At 41.1% G+C, this 25,544-nt stretch overlaps 3 protein-coding genes across 21 annotated transcripts in view; 1 reads left to right on the forward strand and 2 right to left on the reverse strand.

Annotated features, from left to right (window-relative positions):
- Positions 1-25,544, reverse strand: part of AKIP1 (A-kinase interacting protein 1) — a 338,621-nt gene that overhangs the window by 302,821 nt on the left and 10,256 nt on the right. The window lies entirely within an intron of this gene.
- Positions 1-25,544, reverse strand: part of RPL27A (ribosomal protein L27a) — a 288,193-nt gene that overhangs the window by 85,891 nt on the left and 176,758 nt on the right. The gene's annotated exons all lie outside the window — the stretch shown is intronic.
- STK33 (serine/threonine kinase 33) overlaps positions 14,433-25,544 on the forward strand; it is a 216,665-nt gene continuing 205,553 nt past the window's right edge. For 10 of the 18 annotated variants that reach the window (XM_077963530.1, XM_077963518.1, XM_077963519.1 and 7 more), the window contains exon 1: positions 14,496-14,641. The gene's annotated coding sequence lies outside the window, so the exon portion shown is untranslated. Of the gene's footprint in view, positions 14,642-14,747; positions 14,980-25,544 lie in introns of those variants that run through there. The other 8 variants (XM_077963534.1, XM_077963517.1, XM_077963523.1 and 5 more) reach the window with 6 other exon arrangements.

Below are 25,544 nucleotides of genomic sequence, written 5' to 3' on the forward strand. Positions count from 1 at the left end.
CCCTGTCTCAATGAAGACATAAAAAGTAAATTTTATTAATTAGCTTAATAAAGCATTCATCCTCTCTCTCCTACATAAACTGAATCTCTGGTAACCAAATAATTTACGAGGGAAAGTTTCTCTTTTAAAAAGTTTTCACAGTAATTGAAGAGGGACTGATAGATTTAAAATATCACCATTTTTTTAGCCCTCAATGAATGAATGAATTAATCTAGGCAATGATCATCTATGGCTGCTCACATCACCAAAAAAGAGACGATCAGACATTGTATGTCTCCTGATTGAAGAACACAACATCATCTATAAAGAATTTATAAACAAATAGAATCCGAACCTAAACAAGTCTCTACATCTACGAATTTACAGATTAATTTCCAATTGACAGGAAATGAAGAAAATAGAGGAACACCTTAAATGACTTCACAAGGATCCACTCAGCAAAATCCAGTTTCCGAGGACAACAGAAGAAACAACTTGGTTTACATTACAAAGGGAAAAAAGGGAGATGGAGGGGAAACCTTAAAGAGCCTTAAAAAGCATATAAACCAATTGCAATATATAGAATTTATTTGCGTCTTGGTTTAAACACACTAAAAATATCATGAGACAATTGAGAACATTTGAAGAGATGATGGCTGAGAACTGTCAGAAGTGATGAATGACATGAATTCATAGCTATAAGATGTTGAACAAAATACACTTGAAAAATAAAAAGAAACTTGAAACATATTGCAATGAAACTGTAGAACACCCACGACAGGGAAGATCCTACCAACAACAGAGGGGAAGATGTAAATGTTACCTTCCAATGGTTCTAGCACTCTTCTCCTTCTGAGTGCATGGGAAGATTGCACTACTGCACACCACTTACTTATTTCAGGTGTATTTATGAGACTTGAATTGGCCAATGAGAGTAGCAGTGATGTAGGTCATTGCTATGTTGAATAGAACCAGTGCTTGATTCTCTGTTTATTTTCTCTCTTCCCTTACTGAGGTGACTCTGAAAGCATGCACTGATATGAAGATGCTTATGTCTGAACCAGTCTGGTGTGCTGTGCTAATACACGGATAACATATGCTTTGCAATATTTTCCATATCTGCAGCAAATTTTGCATGAATGAGGACTTTTGTTGTAAGTCAGTGAGAATTGTGTGTTATTCATTACTGCAGAATAAGCTGGCCTATAGTACAAAGAAGCTTGGGTTTCCTTGGGGAAAAAAATCAATAACGAAACACTAAGATCCAAGGCACTGGCCTAGCAAGCAGGTAGCAAGGAAACTGATATTAGTGACTAGAAGGATAGTGATTCATGTTATGCAGTGGAAAAACATTTGGTAAAACTATAGTCTGAGATAACTTGGGAGGCACATCACGTACTTAATGAATTTCAACAGAGGGGAAGAGATTGGAAAACAACATTGGTAGCCTACATTGGTTGATATTCTGTTTATCAAGCTATTTCAAGAAAGACATGAGTTCAGAAAAGAATTGCCCTGTTTTTAAGGAGTGAAAGAAAATACATATACAAAAATCCAAGGACTTAGGTTTTTGAAGAGGTAATTGCTTCTTGACACTGAAGACTAAGATAAAATTTAGAGTTGAAAGCCCACGAAAATTCAGCCTTGAGGTAAGGATCATATTAAAAATATTGGCATAATATTCATTGTTAAAACCTTTGAATGGATCAAGGTACTTCAGGGAAAATAACAAATTAAGAATATAGTGTGCAGTAAAATCTTTTAGCTGGATAACATTCAGGGAAAAAATTCTAAGGACGTAGCTTTTCCACCAAAGCCTGTGTGGAGGGAGGAGAAGGAGAGGGATAGAGAGAGACAGACAGAGAGAGAGAGAGAGGGCGCAAGGCATGGGCATGTGAACTCCCCTTATCTTTGGCTTTGCTTTCTATGATTTCAGTTGCCTGTGGTCAATGGCAGTCTGAAAATATTAAATAGAAAATTCCAGAAATAAACAATTCATGAGGTTTAAATTGCACACTATTCTGAGTAGTATGATGAGATCTCTTACCCCCACTCCATCCCACCCTGTCCTGCCAGGGACATGAATCATCACTTTTGTCTGGTGTATCCACTATATATACTACCCACCCTTAGTCACTTAGTAGCCTTCTCAGTTATTAGCTCAACAGATCATAAGAAGAAGGGTAAGTACAGTACAGTAAGATTTTTGAGAGAGAGACCACATTCACATAACTTGTATTACAGTAGATTGTTATACTTTTTCTATTTTATTATTAGTTATTGTTAGTTTCTAGCTGTGCCTAATTTGTATATTAAACTTCATCATAGGTATGTTGGGAAACAACAGTATATAGTATGTTGGGTTTAGAACCATCCATAGTTCAGGCATCCACTGAACATCTTGGCACATATCCCCTGTGAATAGGGTAGAATTACTGTAGTTCTCAAAAATAATTGTGGGTATAGCTTTCAGCCAGTGATGCTGCCTGCATTTAAATAGATAGACACATAATGAGGTGTGTTTGTTTGTTTGTTTGTTTTGAGATGGAGTCTTGCTCTGTGGCCTAGGCTGTAGTACAGTGGCAAGCTCTCAGTTCACTGCAGCCTCTGCCTCCTGGGCTCAAGCAATTCTCCTGCCTCATCCTCCTGAGTAGCTGGGATTACAGGTGCCCGCCACCATGCCTGGCTAATTTTTGTATTTTTAGTAGAGATGGGTTTTCACCATGTTGGCCAGGTTGCTCTCAAACTCCTGACCTCAGGTGATCTGCCTGAGGTCTCCCAAAGTGCTGGGATTACAGGTGTGAGCCACCGTGCCCGGCCCATGATGAGGTTTTTAGAGTGTTTTACTGCCAGGGGAATTATGAGCCTAGACTAACAGAAAACAATAACTGTTGAAGACATTAAATGGCTCTTGGGCTTTCAATCATCTATGATAGAGAATGCCCAGGCTCTTAACACGCCTAAGAGTTGAGAAGGCTGCTCAATCCCCAAAGAAGTTTATGCCGCAAGCCCCACATCAGCAGGGACACTAAAACGGGAAGAACCTCTTAGAGGGCAGAACCAAGGGATAAGGAGAACAACAGACAAGGGAGCTACTTCCAGGGACCTGAATCAGAAAATAATGAATAATTCCCGAACAGACTAGGAAGCCCTCAAAATATTTGCCCAGTTGGATTTCAGAATTGCCATAGCCAATGACTCCTGTTTGCCTCCCATTCTTCCCCTTTCCTACATGGAATGTCTTTTTTTGTTCTATAATCTACCTTTCAAAATCTTTACTCATCTTTTAAAAGTCACGTCATTTGTCACCAACTCTAGAATTTCTCCCTGTTATTCTGGAGAACACAACTCTCTCTTATCCTTCTCTTGCTCTGCTACAGGGACACCTGGGAGTCTCCTGTCCCTGCCCCCACACCCCCAGAGAGTCATAGATATGGAAGAAGCACCAAACCCCTAGTCATCCTCGACTCTTTTCCCTCTGCCTGGAAGGCTCTACCGCCAAAACTTCTTAAGGTTGGGGTTGGCCCCAATCACCCTTTAGATCTTAGCTTACACCCCTCCTCAGAGAGCTTTTCCGAACCACACAATCTGAAGCAGACCCAGGCATTCTCTCTCACATTCCTGTTTTATTGTCATCATAGCACTTACTATGATGTATGTTTATCTTTTTATATTTGTCATCATAGCACTTACTATGATGTATGTTTATCTTTTTCCTCGTCTTGTGTTCTTGCTCACTGTCCGAGTCACAGAGGGTGTAAGCTTCCCTGACAGCAGAAATCTTGCTCGGATCCTGGAACAGTGCCTGTAGTTGCTCAAGTATCACTTGAATGTATAACTCCGGTCTCCGTCAGCCCACTCCCCATTTCACTAGGAACATAAGTCTTAAGAAGACTTGTCCAAGGTTCCTCATGAGTCATTGGTGGTGTCTGGACTAGAACTCAGGCTTGCGACTCAGGTATCTATCGGATCTTTCAAAATGTCTAGGGCTGAAATAGTTCCTGGACGCCAGAGAACTGGCAGAGTGAGAGAGGTCCAAGGTTCATTCCCCGTGTTGCAGTGTGCTGGAAGCCCCATAGGTGGCGCCAGTGGCACTCATTTAGCTCCAGGAAACGTCAGAAAACTTGTTAACGGTTAACCCCTAGGGGGATATTTTGATGAGGAGCAGGATAGTTGCATAGTCTTAAATTGTCTCTCCATTGACTGCTCATTGTTGTGCAGGAAAAGTTGTGAGGGAGGAAAAAATATACAGCAATTGGAGTACTACACAGTGGAGAAATCAGATACGATTTTGATTGTGTGCTCAAAATAACATCACCAAAAAGGGGCAGGTGGACATACTGTTCACCCAGATGTAATGCCGTGAGAAGGACACAATGTCACCCATGATACAGGATTGCTGCCAAGGATGCAGAACCTGAATCTCGTCACAGAGAAACATCAGGCAAACCCAAAATGAAAGACGTTATATCAAGTAAAGGCAGGGGATAGGGGACTGGATTCTTTAAAAATGTCCCTGTCATTAAAGACAAAGAAAAGCTAGGAAAATGTTCAGGTTCAAGGAGGCTAAAGAGACGTGACAGCTAAATGCAATTCCTGACCCTATATTGGGTCCTGTAGTGGAGTGAGGAAAATGTAATAGAGAGGACATTCTTGGGTCAACTGAAAAAATGGGATACAGAGGGTAGATGAAATAATTGTATCAATGTTAAATGTACTAAAGTTGATAACTGAACTGTGGTTATATAACTGAATATTCTCATTTTTAGAAAATATGCACTGGAGTATTTAGAAGTCAAAGGGCTTAGTGTATGTAACTCACCCACAAATAGTACAGAACAAAACTGTAGATGTGTATCTTTTTTTAATTAAACACACACACACACACACAGAGCGCTATAAAAAAAGCAAATGGTGTAACATCTTCTTCTTCTTTTTTTTTTTTTTTTGAGAAGGAGTCTTGCTCTGTGGCCAGGCTGTAGTGCAGTAGTGTGATCTTGGCTCACTGCAACCTCCGCCTCCCGGGTTCAAGCGATTCTTCTGCCTCAGCCTCCTGAGTACCTGGGACTACAGGCACGCACCACCACACCCAGCTAATTTTTAGTAGACACAGGGTTTCACCATGTTGGCCAGGATGGTCTCAATCTCTTGACCTTGTGATCCGCCCACCTTGGCCTCCCAAAGTGTTGGGATTACAGGCGTGAGCCACCATGCCCAGCTGGTGTAAAATCTTAATAGGTGAATCTGGGTGAATGACATATGGGGCCAGACACGGTGGCTCACATTTTTTTTTTCTTTTAAAATTATTGATTCAAATATATTGAGGGGATACAAGTGCAGGTTTCTTACATGCATGTATTGTGTGGTGCTGAAGTCTGGGCTTTTGGTGTATCCATCACCTGAATAGTAAATATTGCACCCAATAGGTTTTTCAACCCTCAACCCCTCCCACCTTTTGTATTCCCTAGTATCTATTATTTCACTCAACATGTCCATGTGTACACATGTTTAGCTCCCACCTGGGTGGCTCACACTTTTAATCCCACAGCTTTGGGAGGCCAAGATGGGAGGCTCACTCTAGCCCAGGAGTTTGAGACCAGCATGGGCAACAAAGCAGGACTCCATGCTTGAACCCAGGAGGTTGAGGCTACAGTGAGCCATGATCATGCCATTGTACTCCAGCCTGGACGACAAAGCAAGATTCTCTATTAAAAACAAAAAACAAAAAACAAAAAAACAGGCTGGGCGTGGTGGTTCACACCTGTAATCCCAGCACTTTGGGAGGCCGAGGAGGGCAAATCATGAAGTCAGGAGTTTGAGACCAGCCTGGCCATCATGGTGAACTCCCGTCTCTACTAAAAATACAAAAAATTGGCTGGGCATAGTGGCGGGCGCATGTAGTCCCAGCTACTCGGGAGGCTGAGGCAGGAGAATCACTCGAACCTGGGAGGCAGAGGTTGCAGTGAGCAGAGATTGTGCCACTGCACTCCAGCCTGGATGACAGAGTGAGACTCCGTCTCAAAACAAAACAAAACAAAAAGATATATGGGCATTTTTAAAAACTATTTTAATTTTCATAACTTTTCTATAAAAGTTTGAAGTTATTTCCAAACAAAAATTTAAGAAGAAAAAAAGAATTAAATGATAGTGATCCCAGGTAGCTCCTCTGCCCACCCCTCTTTCTGTTGCACAATTCAGAGTCTGTGTCCTGCCTCATTAGAGTGTGTCTTCTGCTGTCTCCTTTGCTTCCATCATTTCTCTTCTGATAGGACTGTGTTTGGCTTAGAGGCCTAGGCTGGAGGGGAGGAGCCACTTTTGTCTATGGCTGGAAAATGCCACTGAAGCTTTCGTAAGAGGATGTGCAGAGGCACTGGAGGCCTCTGAGTCCAGACTTCACCTCTACTCTGCCCTCAAGGAACTAAGGCCACTGGAAGCAGTCAGGCTCCAGCTGGGTTTCCCCGACCATTCTGAACAGGCATCTGGTATCTGAGGGGACTCAGCAGGACTGGGTGTGTTAAGAGCCTTGGCAGTATGGGGACAGGAAGGGCTTCGCTATCTTTTCCCTCTGCTTACAGTTTCTTGGAGGTGGCACAATCCATCTTCTTTCAAGAGCCCAGGCATGCCAGACACCCAGAAACCTCAGGAGTCCTTCCAGTCTTCCTATGATCTACTTTGCATTAAATTATCAACATTGGATATCAGTGACAGGGTGGTAGAAAGTGTGCCCCAGATCTGACCCTGCATTCTTTCCTGGGATGACTTCTGGTGGCTTTCCCTCTGTGTCTATATCCTTCACATGTGGGTAAAAGGGACTTTGTCCATCCATTCCCATGCTTCAGCCTGGCTGGGCTTGCCCCTCACTCAGCTCTTCTCACAGGACAAGAAGATCAATCTCTGCAGTCACCTGGTGGAAAACTGGTGAGGGTTTAGACTAAGGCTCCAGCTCCCTTTACTCACGTGTTAGCAAAGCAGAAAAAAATTACTCCCTTTTATCTGTGCTCAGTAAACGAAGTTCTTGACCATGAAATTCCGTAGACATAGCCAAACAATGTTTCGATGAATGAATCAAACTTCCAAGTGAATGGTGTTTTTATCATGAGATAATCGCAAGACTATTAGCTTTAGTTACGCTCTTGGCCAACTTTGTTTCCGGGAACCTTAAAGGCTGTTTAAGGCTGACTTGCACTCATAGCATGTTACAGGTAAGGGAGGCAGTGATGCCAAATGGTCAGGAGCACAGCCCCTGGAACAGACAGCCTGGATAGGACTCACACATACTAGCCATGTGGTGTTGGACAAGTTGATCCTGCAGACTGTACTTCTGTTTCTTCATCAGTACCTTCCTCACGGAGTTATTGTAAGAATTAAATTAAAATACGTAAAGCATTTGGGACAGTGCCTAGGCACAGAATTAGTGATATTATTAGGTGGGTTAGTAGTACCTAGTATTTTATTAAAACTAAGGCATATAAATGTAGGTACTTTCTTGGTTCTTCAGGAAAGTGTCAACAAAAGGTTTTTATGCCACAATATCAGGACTGCTACCTGGCTAACAGCAATAGTAATATGTAATCAGAGGCAACCCGATTTCCAAGAAGTTAAAAAGTGAAAAAAAATGTGGTTTTAGAATCTGTAAAATATGAAGCATTATTTAGTTTTTACTTTTTAAATTAAGATGTCACTAATATACTATACAATTCATCTTTAATTTTTATTTATTTTTTATTTTTAGAGAGAGACAAGGTCTTGCTCGGTTGCTCAGGCTGGAGTGCAGTGGTGCGATCATAGCTCACTGCAGCCTCAAACTCCTGAGCTCAAATGATCCTCCCACCTCAGCCTCTCAGGTAGCTGGGCCTACAGATGCACACCATCATCTGCATGTGCATCAGCTAATTTTAAATGTTTTTTTGTAGAGATAGAGTCTTGCTCTGTTGCCCAGGCTGGTCTGAAACTCCTGGCCTCAAGCGATCCTCCCACCTCGATCTCCCAAAGCTCTGGGATTACAGGTGTGAGCCATTGCACCTGACCAGAATTTACCTTTTTAAAGAGCACGGTTCAGTGGCTTTTAGAATATTACAAGGTGAACAGCCATCAACACGGTCTGATTTTAGAATATTTTCATCACCCCAAAAAGAAACTACATAACTGTTAGCAGTCTTCCCCAATTCCCCATTTTCCCTGTCCTGGCAACTGCTAACTTATTTTCTATATATATAAATTTGCCTATTGTGGACATTTCATATAAATGGAATCATACCATATATGGCCCTTTGTGTCTGGCTTCTTTCATTTAGCGTAATGTTGTCAGGGGCATCCATATTGTAGTATGTGTCAGTACTTCATTTTTTTTTATGGTCAAATAACATTCCATTGTATGGATATACTGTCTTTGCTTATTTTATTCATTAATTGTTAGACGTTGGGTTGTTTCCTCTTTTTGACTATTATGAATAATGCTGCTGTGAACATTCATGTATAAGTTTTTGTGTGGACATGTTTTTTATTCTTTTGGTCATATACCTAGGAGTGGACATATAATAATGCTATGTTTAATCATTTAATGAACTGCCATAGTGCTGTGAACATTCATGTATAAGTTTTTGTGTGGACATTTTTTTTTATTCTTTTGGTCATATACCCAGGAGTGGTCATATAATAACTCTATGTTTAATCATTTAATGAACTGCCAGAGTGTTTTCCAAAGCAGCTGTACTGTTTCACATTCCCATCAGCAATGTATGAAGGTTCCAATTTCTCCACATCCTCACCAACACTTGTTATTCTCCAGATTTTTTATTATAGCCCTCCTAGTGGGTGTGATGTGATATCTCATTATGGTTTTAATTTTATTTATTTATATTTTTAGAGATGGGAGTCTTGCTATGTTGCCCAGGCTGGACTCCAACTCCTGGGCTTGATCGATCCTTCTGTCTCAGCCTCCCAAGTAGCTGGGCTAGCACATACCAGTATGCCAGCTGGTATCTCATTATGGTTTTGATTTGCATTTCTCTGATGATTAATGTTGCTGAGCATCTTTTCCTGTGCTTATTGGCCATCCATTAGTATACCTTCTTTGGAAAAATGTCTACTCAGATCCTTCGCCCACTTTAACACTGGGTTGTCTTTCTTACTGCTAAACTGTAGGAGTACTTTACAAAATGCAATTGAGATACTAGACCACTAGCAGATATATGACTTGCAAATATTTTCTCCTTTTCTGTGGGTTGTCTTCTAACTCTCTTGATAGTGTTCTTTGAAACACGAAAATTTTAATTTTGATGAAGTTCAATGTATCTGTTTTTTTTTCTTTTGGTTGTTTTTGCTTTAGGTTCTGTATCTAAGAAACCGTTGCCTAATCCAAGGTCAGGAAAATTTATACTTATGTTTCTTCTAACAGTTTTACAGTTTTAGCTCTTATATTTAGGTCTTTGACTCACTTTGAGTTAACTTCTATATTTGATGTGAGGTATAGTCTAAATTTACTTCTTTGCATGTGGATATTCAGTTTTCCCAGCACTATTTGTTGAAAAGACTACTCTTTCCCTCATTGAATTGCCTTGGCATCTTTGCCAATTGACCATAGGTAAGTGGGTTTATTTCTGGAATCTCAATTCTACTTCATTGATCTTTATGTCTATTCTTATACTGGTATGACCCAGCCTTTTTTTTTTTTTCTTGCCCTGTCTTACAGTGCTGAATGATCTAGTCTTGATGACTGTAGCTTTGTAGTAAGTTTTGAAATCAGGAAGTGTGAATCTTCCAACTTTGCTTCTATTTTTAAGATTGTTTTGCCTGTTCTGGGTCCCTTTCATTTCTATATAAATTTTAAGATCAGATTGTTAATTTCTGCAAAAAAGACCACTGAAAATTTGATAAGGATTGTAATGAACTTGTGGATCAGTTTGGGGAGCACTGCTGTCTTAACAATATAAGTCTTCCAATCCATGAACATTTGGTGTGCACCAACTTGAACTCTAATTATTATCTAACAAAAAAAGCTAGTTTAGATATCCAAAATTGATGAGACACACTGAGTTAATTGCCAAATGTTTATTTCATTTTTGAGCTATATGGATAAGGTATAGTTTTATTTTGTCAAAGTAGGGGAAGAGAACAAATGGAAAGACATATAAATTCATAGAGCCTATCAGTAATCAGAGAAAGATCTCAATAGGAAAAAGTTACACTTTGTATTATATACTTCTCAAAGATATGTTCCCATTTAAGAAATCTTGCCAGGAACGGTGGCTCACACCTGTAATCCCAGCACTTTGGGAGGCAGAGGTGGGTGGATTGCATGACTTCAGGCATTCAAGACCAGCCTGGGCAACAAGAAGAAACCCTGTCTCTATAGAAAATACAAACATTAGCCAATCGTGGTGGTGCATGACTGTGGTCCCAGCTACTTGGGAGACTGAGGTGGGAGGATTGCTTGAGCCCAGGAGGTTGAGGCCGTAGTGAGCTGAGATCGTGCCACTGCACTCTAGCCTGGGTGACAGAGTGAGACCCTGTCTCAAAGAAAAGAAAGAGAAAGAGAAAGAAAGAGAGAGAGAGAGAGAGAGAGAGAGAGAGAGAGAGGGAGAGAGGGAAGGAAGGGAGAAATTGCCAAATGTTTATTTCATTTTTGAGCTATATGGATAAGGTATAGTTTTATTTTGTCAAAGTAGGGGAAGAGAACAAATGGAAAGACATATAAATTCATAGAGCCTATCAGTAATCAGAGAAAGATCTCAATAGGAAAAAGTTACACTTTGTATTATATACTTCTCAAAGATATGTTCCCATTTAAGAAATCTTGCCAGGAACGGTGGCTCACACCTGTAATCCCAGCACTTTGGGAGGCAGAGGTACGTAATCTTAATATAATACGTAATAATCTAAGCATCTCTTAATTTGTTTTATGGAACAAAAAAATTATAGGGTTTTTTTTCTTATATAGAGTCTCTTAAAATTTTTTGAATAGCAGAGATAACCTTATTACATGTATAAATCCACTGCTTCTTGACTTAAGAAAACTGAAATCCTCCACTCACCCCACAAATTCTGGTATTTTTACAACAGGGTCAGCAAACCCAGGGACAAACTGTGCTAATTGCTTCTGTGTTTTGTTTTATTGACAAACTTCAATTCTGGCTTCTCTTCCTTAAATGTCAAGCAGTTTGATATTGCATTGTAACAATAACGTTACCATAGAGTGTTTAAGTAAATAACATATAAATAACACTTGTTGCTAGTGGTGACATTAATAATTACAGGAATAGAATGAGAGCAGACTGTTGTGTAGTAATGACCCCTAGAATAGACTGAGTTCCTTGGCAGTGTTAAGAATTTGTCATGTTAGTGGTCAAGGTGTTGCAATCCATTATCTCACTGAGAATTGATGACTTCAGCTATGGTTACTAGCCCTAATATTTAATGCAGCTGCCTTGAGTGACTTGAATGCTTAAAAAAATGGTCTAAGGCATTATGTCAAGAGTTACCCAAGGAAACTGAGGATCTTCGTGTATATATTTTAGGGAAACAAGTACATTTTACTTTCTTGTATAGTTCCTCTGGTTCCTCTCTATAAATAATAGTGACATTTGCACACTGGAAATGAATATTTGTCTATTTGTCAGTCTATCTATCCACCTATTTACCTATCCATCTATGTCTTACCATGTTCAACAAAGTCTCTTTCCTTCAACCCTCCCCTCCCTTTCTCTCCTCTCCCCTCCCCCTCCCCCCCTTCCCTTCCTTCTTCCTTCTTCCCTCCCTTCCTTTCTTCTATTAAATCTTTTATTTATTAATTCCGTAATGTTTACTAACTAGCTACTAAGTTCCAGGCACTGTTCCCAGGCACTAGGAACAAGCAATAAATAAAGAGGCCAGGTCCATGCTGTCTTAGAACTTAGCTTCTGGTGAGGAAACAAAGAAAATAAGCAGCTTGTTTTAGATGGTGTTAAGTGCTCTAAGACAACAAAGCAGGGTGATGTGATAGACTGTGGTGTGGGGCTATTTTAGGTAGGAAGATCAAGGAAGGCTTCTCTGAGGAGGTGGCAAGTGAGCTGAGATCTGAATGATGAGAAGGAACCAGGCTTGAGGAGCTACAGAGGCAGAGCCTTACAGAAAGAGGAAACAGCTAGTACAAATATTTGAAGCAGTTTAAAATAATAGTCAATACAACAAAAACATACAAAAAGATAAAAGTAGGAATGAGGGGAAATGAAAGAGAACAGGAGAAAGTTGTGATGCAGATATGCAAACTGTAGTTTGACAAAGTTATTAAAATTGAGTTGCAAATTTGGGTGCTGTCTTCCTAGAAGTCAAGGTGAAAGGGAAATGTGATCAATCTCATGGTCTGCTTTCTTCATAAAGAAAAGTCATGTCAGTGTCTCTAGGGAAAGTATTGTTTTCTGGCACTCAGGATTGAAATATATTTCTTGCATTGACCCTCTTAAACAGGGCATATAGGTGATTACATTAGTGTGGTAGGCCCCTCCTCCCAACTCCAAAGACTTGGAAATACTATGTGGAATTCAAAGGCAGGAATACAATTCATTTCAGAAAATACCATGACTAGGAATAGAAAGCTGTCAGAACTCTTTTGGTCTCTTCTCTCTGTATATCTTTTTCAACCTTCCTGTTCGTTTCTCATTTTCCCCGCAGCCTAGTTTTCTGCATTTCTTTTGGCCACATGGCGGAAAAGTATGTCTGTTGACAGCCTCTGATTTTCTATTTTAAAGATGTTTCTATGTTTCCACATTAGCTTCCTAGAGAAAGACTGAAATCTCTCCATCCTAATTCCAAATTCCTGGGAGAGAGGGATATGATTGCCTTATCTTGAGTCAGGTCCCTACTATTGGAGCAATCAACTGTAGCCAGGTGGCCTGGTTACCTTGTCTGAGGATCCAGGGCTAGTTTCCAGAAAAAGACATCTGGTTATACTGCTGTTTTTAAAATGCAACTTGCATTGAAGGTCAAGAAACCATCAGTGGGTAGACACTAGTCTTCAAAAGAGATTAAAAGTATCAGGGTGCATAGCATGTGATGCAGGTAATGTTTTATAAAACTTGTTTCAGCTATTAAATATATGAATACATGTGTATTGAGTGATAATGTAAAACATATTTATTTTGATGGATTGTGCTCAAAAAAGTTTGAAAAGCTCTGGACTAGACAAGCTGGTAGGATTCTGCTATAGAGATGTAATAAACAACATTCTTCAAGTAATCCCTCTAGTAAATGTAGAGGTATCATGAATATTTTTTAAACAGCATCTCTTAATATAAGCAAATGGCATAGTGCTAAACATGACTTGGTGCAGGCAATGTTGCAATGGTGAAGACGAAGTGGTACAAACATACAGTTTTTTGATGGTCTGGTTTAATCCAGGGCAAAACATAGTCCAGTGGTTGTTTTTGCTTTTAGAGTCAGGGCTGGCTATCACCCAGGCTGGAACCTGTCAATATGTTACCATACATACAAAGGGCACTTTACAGATGTGATTAATGCCCTTAAGATGGGGGAGGCTATCCTAGGAGATCTTTTTTAATCTCCTAGAGGCTAGTACCTAGTAGTACGTCATTATATGGTAGGTTTCTTGCAGCCCTTTGGTGGCCAGGTAGTTCTGAATTTTGTAGAGACGGGGGTCTCCCAGTGTTACCCAGGCTGGTCTTGAAGTTCTGGGTTCTAGCAATCCTCCTGCCTTGGCCTCCCAAAGTACTGAGATTATCGGTGTGATCCACTGTGCCCGGCCTAGTCCAGTGGTTTGAAGTTTGAAGTTTGAAGTTACCAGTCACCCATTATGACCATTTTGAGTTTTTTGATGAAAAGGACTGGATGAACTAGTTGCCAAATGTACCCTCCCCGCAAGCAATACAATGAATCCACCTGCCGTGGTATCAAGTTACTTGCTACCAATCAGTCTAATTTTAGAAAACATCTGCCTCAAATAACTAGGCTAGTATTAGGAGAGTTGAATTTCTTTCCCACAGCTGCTAAAGAGTAGGACCTAGGACCACAGAAGCCATTCCTAGTTCAGGCCAATAAATGCATTAGCATACAGCTGGACCCTCTGTTGCATGGGGCAGGCATTCAGATGGTTCTTATAGGTTTGTAGCTAAAACATATCCCTGAGAATTGTCATTTGATCTGTCAGTCTTCTCAGCCCCTGCCTGGGGACAAACACCCTCCCCCCAGCATTTTCCCGTCTTTTTAGGCCAGCTCCCCACCCACTGCAGTTCAAGGCTTGCAGCCCTAGCTCCAACGGGCTGGGGGTTGAGGGCTTGACCCCGAGCGAGAAGAGTGGCCTGAGCATCAATCACCTCAGTACTGTGATATTCCTACTACAAAGCTTTATTTTACGTAACATATGGCTGCTCCTCTGTGCCCCAGACGGGATATTAAGTCCGTTTCTAAGGGGAGCTGCCCTTGGGCGCGCCTGGGGCTGCACTCGGGGCACGTGGGCGCCGTTGTGCAGCCGGCACCTCTGGGCCAGCCCCGCGGCTTGGAGAAGGGGCTTTGCACCCGCCGCCGCTCTTTGTCCCCGCGCGGCCCCCGTCCACCGGCCTGCGGCTGTTCTGCGGGCGGAAAAGTTTCTCCCGGTGCAGAATTCTGGGCTCAGCGACAGCCTGCGCCAAGTGTGCGCACCTGTAGGAGACCCGCCCGTCCGCCGGCCGCGGTGAGTGGTCCCTGGAGTCACAGCTCCGGGCGGGCCCGCGGGATGGGGCGGGTGGCCCGGGGCGCAGCCGGCCCAGGCCGTTGCTATGGCAACGTAGTGGGCAAACGGGCCTCTGGGTCTCTCGCTGCCGGTCGGCTGGCGACCCCCCAGCGGAGGGACCGGGCTGAACCCGCGGACCCCTCCGAGTGTCTCCCGGGACCCAGCCGTTGGGACCCCATTTCCCCCGGGTCCGGTATTTGGGGTGGTCTCTGTCTGCCCCGGTTCATCTCCACCGTCTCACCTCCACCCCATCTTGGGACGTGAAACTTTTTGAAAGTATAAAGCGAACTTACTGTAGGGTAAGTGTGTGCGAAACATCCTTAGAACTTCTGAAGTTGTGTTTCTTTCTTTTTTTAAATCTCCTAGAGCCTGGTACCTAGTAGGACCTCATTATATGGTAGGTTTCTTGTTGCCCTTAAGATAGTCTCTTACACCTAGAGGATGCACATAGGAGATGATAGGATGACATAAAGCAGCCCCGTACTGGCTGTGTGGACAGGTAATTTAAGCACTCTCCCTCAGCTTCCTAAATGTAGACTATAATTTCTCATAAGGTCGTGGGTTTCAGTGAACCTATATGTGAAGCTCTTTTGTGAACCGTACATGTAAAAAGCACTTGAGCATTAGTTGTAAGGGATATTTGCATGCTAAAAGTGGTCTGGTGCTCCCCGTCCCATATCACCAGCTAAGGAGGACCTTCTTTTTTGACCACCAAATGACTCCAATATCCAACCAGAAAATAGGATGGTCCTGCCTTGGAAGAGGGCTCTGTGAATGGAAAGGAACATCAGCAAGTTTTGAACCTAAACTCTTTCCTTGTTCTCCAGGCCCATGCCTTTAGACTGTGATGGATATGCAGATATATCGCACATTTAAATTTTTAGCTCGTGTAAATCTCAGTTGCACTCTCAATGAGTCATACCAACCTCTATCTAGTTTGCAAATCAGAAATCTTGGCCTCATCCTTGATACCTCGTACTTTCTTCCTTTCCATATCTAAACAATCGTCAAGTTCTATTCATTTTATCTATCTTCAAACCAAATCTCAAATCTATCTGAGTATCTGTGTCTCTGCTACTATCACCCTAGACCAGTCTACCATTATCTGTTGTCCAGTAGTAGCCTCTTAACTAATCTAAAGGTATTTACCCTTTCCTTTCAATATTCCCATCCATTCTTTGCCCTGCAGCAGCAGTAGTGTTTTAACAAGTAAAGTTTGATTATGCTACCTCCCCCCCTCCTCTAGCTCAAAATCCATCATGGCTTCTGGTTATTCTTAGGATGAAGACAAAACTCTTAATGTGGCCTAGAAGTTGGGTGACCATGTCCATGACCATTCAGACCAAGATATTTTTTGAGAGTAATAGAAAGTACCAGCCTGACCAACATGGTGAAACCCTGTCTCTACTAAAAAATACAAAAATTAGCTGGGTATGGTGGTGCATGCCTGTAATCCCAGCTTCCCAGGAGGCTGAGGCAGGTCTGAGAATCGCTTGAACCCAGGAGGCAGAGGTTGCAGTGAGCCGAGATCATGCCACTGCACTCCAGCTTGGGCAACAGAGTGAGACTTTGTCTCAAAAAAAAAAAAAAAGTTATTATTTATACTAGGACAAAAGGTCTAACCTGGGTCTCTGTCAGGCAAACTGAGGCAAATGGTTATTCTACATTGGCTTCTTTTCAGACTTTTGTGCCATTTTCCCTCCTACACAGGGCTGTTGCATATGATAGTCTCCCTGCCAGATGTGCTCTTCCTTCTTCTCTTCTAACTCTTATTCACATCTCAGATCAAATATTTCCTCAGGAAAACTGCTTCTGACTGTCTAGGACAAACCTGCTTAACATAGGTTCTTCTGACACCAGTGATTTCTCCTTAGTAGCACTTAATCACAATCGCAATTTAAAATTTGTCTGTGTAAATACTTGAATGATAAGCATTTTCCTATGTCATTAAACAGTCTCTGAAAATATCACATAGTGGTTAGGAGCACAGGCGGACAGCTTAGATCTGAATCCCAGCTCTGTCACAATTCCTTATCTGAAACCTTATGATGCTAGTTGTGTTTTAAAATTCAGAATTTTCACTTTATCGGAAGATGACATGGTATAGACCCTGTATCATGTCTAGTGGGATCTGGGGCAGCACCTTGTAATCAAACACATTAACTTCTTTAGTAAAATGAATTCGCTCTAAGTAGGACAGAGATAATACATTGTTTCATTGTCAGTTTAGATCTCGTTTTGCAAATGAGTTTGCCACAGGTTTATGAAAACACTTGACTCTTGTTGGAGCCCTAGGTGGGAGGATCGCTTGAGGCTAAGAGTTTGATACCAGCTTGGGTAGCATAATAAGACCCATCTCTACAAATTTTTAAAAAATTAGCCGGGCGTGGTGGTGTGCATCTATGGTCCCAGCTACTCCGAAGGCTGAGGTGGGAGGATCTCTTGAGCCCCAGAGCAAACCCCAGGCTGCAGTGAGCTATGATTGCACCACTGCAGTCCAGTCTGGGTGACAGAGTGAGACCCTATCTCTGAAAAAAAGGAAAAAAAAAAAAAAAAAAAAAAAGAAAACACTTGATTTTCTGAGATTTTTGGGTTTTAGAATTTCAGATGAGGATGAGAATTTCAGATGTGATTCTGCTTTAGTGTAACCTTGAGTCCATCATTTAACTCCTCTGGCCTCAGATTCCTCAACTGTAAAATGGAGATGATACTAGCACCTGCCTATGTCACAGGCTCCATGTCGTGCTGTTTTGAGAAGTAAATGAGTTAGTACATGTTAACTGTGTAGAACAGGGAATGGTCCTTCGTCAGTACTATAAAAAGGTCAGTTCTCATATCATTTTTATTAGCTCAGTAATAACCCACACTATGGATGAAACATAATTTATTTGCAATTTACTTATTGTTGAATATTTAGACTTCAGGTACAAAATGTAATAATGGATGTCTTTACACTTAAATCTTTTTGCTACATTTTTGATTACTTCAGGTCAGTTCCTAGGCTGGGCATGGGGACGCATGCATGTAAAACCAGCACTTTTGGAGGCTGAGGTGGGAGGATCACTGAGGCCAGGAGTTTGAGACCAGTCTGGGCAACATAGCAAGACCCTATCTCTAAAAAAATAAAAAAATTAGCCAGGTGTGGTGGCATGCACCTGTAGCCAGCCCCTAATGCTCAGGAGGCTGAAGTGGGAGGATCTCTTTGACCCAGGAATTCAAGGCTGCAGTGAACTTGCCACTGCATTCCAGCCTGGGCAATGGAGTGAGACCCTGTCTCAAAAAAAAAAAAAAATCAGTTCCCAAAAATGAAATTATAGGGAGGTCAAAGGGCAGGGACATTGTGAATGCTCTCAAAACATCGAAACATTGCCATACTGTTTTTCAGAAAGATTATGCCAATTTACATTACCACCGTCAGTTTTATGACACCCATATTAGCATTATTATTTTAAAAACTTTGCTAATTTCACAGATAAAAATGGCACCTCCTGGCCGGGCGTGGTAGCTCACACCTGTAATCCCAACACTCTGGGAGGTCGAGGTGGGCAGATCACAAGGTCAGGAGATCAAGACCATCCTGGCTAACGCGGTGAAACCCCGTCTCTACTAAAAATACAAAAAATTAGCTGGGCGTGTTGTGGGCACCTATAGTGCCAGCTGCTTGGGAGGCTGAGGCAGGAGAATGGCGTGAACCTGGGAGGCGGAGCTTGTAGTGAGCCGAGATCACACCGCTGCACTCCATCCTGGGTGACAGAGTGAGACTCCATCTCAAAAAAAAAAAAAAAAAAAAAAAAAAAATTAAGTAAATAAAATAAAATGGCACCTCCTTATTTTAACTCACATCTGTCATTATTAATGTGTTTTAAGTGTTAAGAAATCTTATTGTTAGCTATTGGCTATTTCTTTTTTGTGAATTGCCTACAAAAGCTTTTTGATGGTTTTTGTGTTAGAGTCTTAGTTTTTTCTTATCAATTGTTTGATTTTTATCTTCCCTAGCCCAGGCAGGAGCCACTATTCTGGGCTTTGGCTGGAAGTAGTTGGATAAATTATCCCTGGAGCATGGGGCGAGTTGTTACTTGCCTGTAGGCTACATGGCAAGGTAGAAAACTGTTTCAGAGGCTGTTTCTTGGGGGAAAAATCTGGAATCAAGACCGGGCTGATTGCTTGTTTATCTGAACTTTGAGTCAAACAGGGCTTGGAAGAAAGAGAGCATCCAGGTAGGAGGCAAAAACCGAGACAGATAAGGAAAGGCAGAGTAGTTTTCAAAGCTGGAGGAGAGAAGCTGCAATCTCTTTTTTTGCGGAGACATTGCAGTTTCCTGTATGGAGGACGAGGGAATGCTGGGGGCCCTGTCTTGGCCACGCACTGAACCATGTGAACTCTTGATATAATGAGGATATTAACCCTTCGATGTGGGGCATTTTCCCCACAATTGCCTTTTCATTTATGAAGGCTTATGATTTATAGAAATTAAAACAATTTTATGTTGTCTGCCTGTTAATCTTTTCCTTTATGATCCATTGCTTTTATTCTTAGAAAGTCCTTCCCATGAAGAGAACAGCTACCTATCTGCATTTTCTTTAAAAATGTTATTTTGTAATGTCAGCAAATCAAGAGGTAAAATAAGTACAAGAAAGCTGAGTAGTGTGATGTCCAATAAAAAACCTAAAAGAGGATGATACAAAGGTGGGTACTTGTGTCTTCCTCATGTGTCCTTCAATCAAGGACTAGAAAAGAGCTTATACTGCTTGCTGTAAGGGAGATTTAGGAAGGCTGTTTCTGATAGTTGTTTGAACTGATGGCTGTTTCAACCATTGACTTATCTGTCACACATTGTAGAAGCTTATCCTTAGAGACTTACAGAAGAAGTATCCTTCTGAAAGAGAAGATGTGTTCTCTGGAGCTATTTTCTACTTTTATTCATCTGATGATACTATGTAGTACTTCAAACACCTCTAGTTGTTAAATACTGAGAAATAACTTCCCTGTTTTCAAAAAGAGGCTTACAAAATGGAAAATGCAATATAAAATTAATTGCTGACTTTTTTTGGCGTTGTTAAATTGGTATGCCTTAAGATGCGATTCAGAAAGAATTTCCTTTCCTGCTAAACTCCACTATATATGAGTGAGGCTAATTGTGTTTTGTTTATCTTAGAGCTCTAGAATATGAAGAATGGACATCCTATTGTTAAGCTTTGTTAATATATATTTTATTAGTTTATTAACTAAAATACATTGTAGAGTGCATAAGAAATGACTAACCTCACAAATCCCACAGTTTTATTGACCTGAAGTTTTATTTTAAAAGGTTTACAAGATGAGGGGCAGTAATTTTAATAATTAGAATGTCCTTTCTACGTATAATGAACTAATGATCTTTCTTAACCATTGACTTCTCAGTTAAGGTCAATAAGGATGTGGTATTACGTTAGAAATAAATTAAGAAAAAACAATTTTCTATTGATAAAGATAAGTTCAGTTAGGAATACTATTATTGATCCTTATTTTTGATAAAGTTATTTAGTAAACAATATTGACTATTATAAACATTCATTCAATAAATATTTATAGGGTGCTGATCATATGCCAGGCATAGTTCTAGAATATTGTATTATATCTTTACTTTTATAGTGTATGTGTGAAAAGTTTGCTGTGATTCAGTATTCTTAACATGAGTTGATGATTATTTGGAAAAACTGGCCATTTGGACTCACACATATTAATTCAGAGACTTATAAAAAAGCCTTAAGTAAAATGTTCATGCAGTCTCCAAGGTTGAGATATTGGAAATTGAAAGTTCTACTCTGTTACTTTGTCATTATCATGGTAGAATGCTTGTCTACAACAGAGCTCACTGGGAGAGAATCCGTTTACCATTTACCAAAGGCAGTGCATCTGAGGCTCAGGTTCTTAGACTTGAATTCTTTCAAGTTTGTTTGCTGCCAGCAAATCTAACCTCGAGGCTCTTATATCTGCTGTAAGGAGCTCAGCTTCCAAACAGGTGAAATATTGGGAAGAAAGCAAATATTTATCCTTGGATATTTTTCATGGAAATCCAATTAATTTTCCTCTCAGTCGTCTTTATTTTGGTTTTCAGTTTATGGCAATAAAATTCAATATTTTTCATATTTGTTATTATAAAAGTAAACACCAATATCCAGCAGTGATTTTCAAGTTAACTTCTTTATTGCTTTTCTGTCATATCTCTTTGATGGTACATATAATATGTAAACTTGGCGCCTTTTTATAGTTGCACCTCACCTTTTTTATTGAGATATGATTTACATACCATAAAATTCACCGTTTTAAAGTACGCACTAGTTAAACAGTAGTGACACTAGCAATCATAACTACTATTTAATTCCAGAACTTTTTTATCACCCCCAAGAAGAACCCTCACATCCAATAGCAGTCATGCCTTGTTCTCCCTCTCCCTGAGCCCCTGGCAAACATCAGTCTTTCTCTAGATTTGCCTCTTATGGAAATTTTATATAAATGGAATTATACAATATGTGGCATTTTGCATCTGACTTCTTTCACTTAGCATGATGTTTTCAAAGTTCATTTCTGTCGTAGTATGTATCAGTCCTTTATTCCTTTTTATGACCAAATAGAATTCCATTGTATGGTACATTTTGTGTATCCATTCATCAGTTGATGACCATTTGGGTGATTTTCATTTTTTTTTGGTATTTTGAGTAATGCTGCTAAGAATATTCATGTACAAGTTTTTGTGTGAACATATATTATCAGTTCTCCTGGGTTCTCTAAGAGTAGAATTGCTGATTATATGGTAACTCTGTGTTTAACTTTTTGAGGAACTGTCAAACTGTTTTCCAAAGTGGCTGTACCATTTTGCATTCCCAACAGCAGTGTATGAGGGTTCTCATTTCTCCATACCTTCACTAGAACTTGTTACTGTCTTTCTGAGTATAGCCATCCTAGTATGTGTGAAGTGGTATTTCATTATGGTTTTGATTTACATTTTCCTGATAACTAATGATGTTAGGATCTTTTCATGTGTTAATATGGAAGATCTGCAATTTGTATATCTTCTTTGGAGAAATACCTATTCAAATATTTTGTCTGTTTTTAATTTGGAGAAATACCTATTCAAATATTTTGTCTGTTTTTAATTTGGGTTGTCTTTTTCTTGTTCAGTTGTAAGAGTTCTTTATGTAGTCCGGATATTAGACTCTTCTCATATAATTGATTTGCAAATATTTTCTTGCATTTCGTAGATTGTCTTTTTACCTCCTTGGTAGTGTTCCTTGAAGCACAAAATTTTTTAATTTTATAAAGTCCAATATATTTTTTCTTCAGTTTAGTTGCCATATCTAAAATACACTATAGCCTAATACAAGGTCATAAAGATTTACCCGTATGTTTTCTTCTAAAAGTTCTGTAATTTTAGCTCTTATATTTAGATTCTGGATCCATTTTGAGTTAATTTTTGTTTATAATTTGAAGTAGATGTCCAGATTCGTTCTTTTATGTGTAGCTATTCAGTTGTCCTGTTTCTTGTACACTTCATTTCACTTGTTAAAGTCAACTCGTCAGGCATGTTTTGGGGAGACAAAATTTGGCTAATTCCTTGTCACTCCAGTTATATGCCACCATCCTACACAGAGGACATTCCAGACAAAGAACCATTCCATATTGCTAACAGGACTTTGGCTCCAAATTTCCATGTAGGGATATAATTTGGTGAATTAGTGCTATGGATTGAATGTTTGTGTCCCCTCAGAATTCATATTTTGAGGTCTAAATCCCCAGTGTGATGGTATTTTGGGGCATTTGAAAGGTAATTAGGTCATGAGGGTGGAGCCCTCATGAATGGTACTAGTGACCTTATAAGGGGATGGAAAGATGAGAGTGCTCTCTGTTCTCCACCATGCGAGGACACAGCAGGAAGATGGCCATCTGCAAACCAGGAAGAGTACCCCCACCAAGCATCAGATCTGCTGGTGTCCTGGTCTTGGACTTCTCAGCCTCCAGAACTGTGAGAAATAAATGTTTGTTGTTTAAACCACCCAGTTGATGGTATTCTGTTAGAGCAGCCTGAACTAAGATAATTGGTCTGTTGAGGATGTAAGCTTCAAGTCTGCTTCCCTGTCTAATCTCACTTAAGGCCTCTAAGTTGACCTATAGGGTGCCTCTTTGCCATCTTTTTTTCAGGATTGTAATCTGATTCCCACTTGACCCCTTGGTGAAAGGGAAGAGCAAAGGAAGGATTACCCTCTCCTAAGGTGAAGAGGCCTTAAGATTTTCCTTACAGCCTCATGGGAGCAACAGGAAGGGCCATGAGAACCTTTCCACAAAGAAAAGATGACGATCCTCAAGGGAAGAAAGAACTTTTCATCTTTTTTTTTTTTTTAACCTTCCATTGAAAACTCCTTCTTCTGGAATTGTGATCCAGTTGAACTGTGGCTTGTTCAGAACTCCTTTTCTTGGAGTGGAATGATAGGGAGGTGTGCCTCGTGTTCTTCCCAGAGGTTCAAGTGTGCAGTGGGAAAAAGCTTAGGATTGGTGAGCTCAGGCTTACCTGGGTTCAAATTTTGGTCCTGCATTTCTAGCTTTGGTTCCTTTTTCTATGAAATGGGGCTTATAATTATAATTTCCCAGAATTCTGAAAAGCAAATGTCATAGGTAAAGTGCCTAACAAATATGTAGCCCTTCAATAAATGCTAGTTTCCCATCTCTATGTTTTCCAATTTTCTAATAAATTTGTATAAATGCAGTGTAAAAAACTCCATAGAGTCTTAGAGTTGGAAGGGATCTTCATACTTGTTGTTATAAATAATACTTTGCTGAATCTGTTATAGCTCTTTTCATGTTTGTTCACTTGATTTGTTGTTTTTGTTGATCACCTACTGTGCATCAGACACCATTCTGTCTGTCACAGATCACTGAGGGAGAGATGCCAGATACACATGACACACAGCCTGGCATGCGGTTGCCACTGCACTCATCCCTCACTTCCTTCATTTGAGTCGTTCACTTACTAAATAATGAGCCAGATACTATGCTAGGTTTTTGGGATACAAAGATAAAAAGATACACTCTATGTCAAGCTCATAATCTGTTGTGGAGGGAAAAACAGCCAATAATTTTTTTTTGTTTTTTAGACAGAGTCTTGCTCTGTCACCAAGGCTGGAGTGCAGTGGTGTGATCTTGGCTCACTGCAACTTCCACCTCCCGGGTCCAAGCAATGCTTCTGCCTCAGCCTCCCAAGTAACTGGGATTACAGGTGGCCACCACCATGCCAAGCTAATTTTTGTAGTTTCAGTAGAGACAGGATTTCACCATGTTGGCCAGTCTGGTCTCAAACTCCTGACCTCAAGTGATCTGCCCATCTCGGCCTCCCAGAGTGCTGGGATTACAGGCGTGAGCCACCGTGCCCAGCCCAAGCCAAGAAATTATAATCCCCTGTGGCAGGTGCTGTAACAGACACATTGGTTGGTGTGAAGGGAGATGGAGGAGAGCACTTCTGTGCCTGCTTAGGGGAAGTCAGGGGGGGATGAGCAAAAGGGAAGAGGAAGCTGAGGCAGAAGGAGCAGCAGACTAAAAGGCCTAGAGGTGGAAAAGCATGTAAGTCTTAGAGGACGTTGAGATCTAGAAGAATAATGGCAGACAATGACTCAACAGGCTAGCATGCCATTTTACAAAGAGCCTGTTATGCCAGGTTGAGATTTGAAGTCCGTTTTTTTTTTTTTTTTTTTTTTTTTCCGAGATAGAGTCTGGCTCTGTTGCCCAGACTAGAGTGGAGTGGCATGATCTCGGCTCACTGTAGCCTTTGCCACGTGGAATCAAGCCATCCTCCCATCTCAGCCTCCTGAGTAGCTGGGAGCACAGGCATGCACTGCCATGCCCGGCTAAATTTTTTGTTTTTCGAGATGGAGTTTTGCTCTTGTTGCCGAGGCTGGAGTGCAATGGCGCGATCTTGGCTCACTGCAAACTCCACCTACCGGGTTCAAGCAGTTCTCCTGTCTCAGCCTCCCAAGTAGCTGGGATGATAGGTGTGCCCCACAGTCTCACTCTGTCACCCAGGCTGGAGTGCAGTGGCGCAATCTCAGCTCACTGCAACCTCTGCCTCCCGGGTTCAAGCAATTCTCCTGCCTCAGCCTCCCTAGTAGCTGGGACTACAGGCGCCCACTACCACGCCTGGTTAATTTTGTATTTTCAGTAGAGATGAGGTTTTACCATGTTGGTCAGGCTGGTCTCGAACTCCTGACCTCAAGTGATCTGCCCGCCTTGGCCTCCCAAAGTGCTAGGATTACAGGTATGAGCCACTATGCCTGGTGCTAATTTTTAATTTTTGTATTTTTTGTAGAGACAGGGTTTTGCCATGTTGCTGAGGCTGGTCTTGAACTCCTGGTCTCAAGCAATCTGCCTGTCTCAGCCTCCCAAAGTGCTGGGATTGCAGGCGTGAGCCACCGAGCCTGGCCTGAGGTCCATTTTGTTGGATAAGACAGAAACACAATTTGTAGTTAATTAACATCTGTCTTGGACTTGCTCTTCTTCTAAGGCTAGCTTAAAAAAATCATTTTTGGCTGGGCACGCCTGTAATTCCAGCACTTTGGGAGGCCTAGGCGGGCAGGTCACCTGAAGTCAGGAGTTCGAAACCAGCCTGGCCAACATGGTGAAACCGCATCTCTACTAAAAATACAAAAATTAGCTGGGCGTGGTAGTGGGCGCGTGTAGTCCCATCCTCTTGGGAGGGTGAGGCAGGAGAATTGCTTGAACCTGGGAGGCGAGATTGCAGTGAGCTGAGATTGCGCCACTGCACTCTAGCCTGGGTGACAGAGTGAGACTCCGTCTCAAAAAAAAAAAAAAAAAAAAGGGTTGGGCGCAGTGGCTCACG

Source organism: Macaca mulatta, chromosome 14 (assembly GCF_049350105.2).
Source record: "Macaca mulatta isolate MMU2019108-1 chromosome 14, T2T-MMU8v2.0, whole genome shotgun sequence".
Lineage (NCBI taxonomy): Eukaryota > Metazoa > Chordata > Mammalia > Primates > Cercopithecidae > Macaca > Macaca mulatta.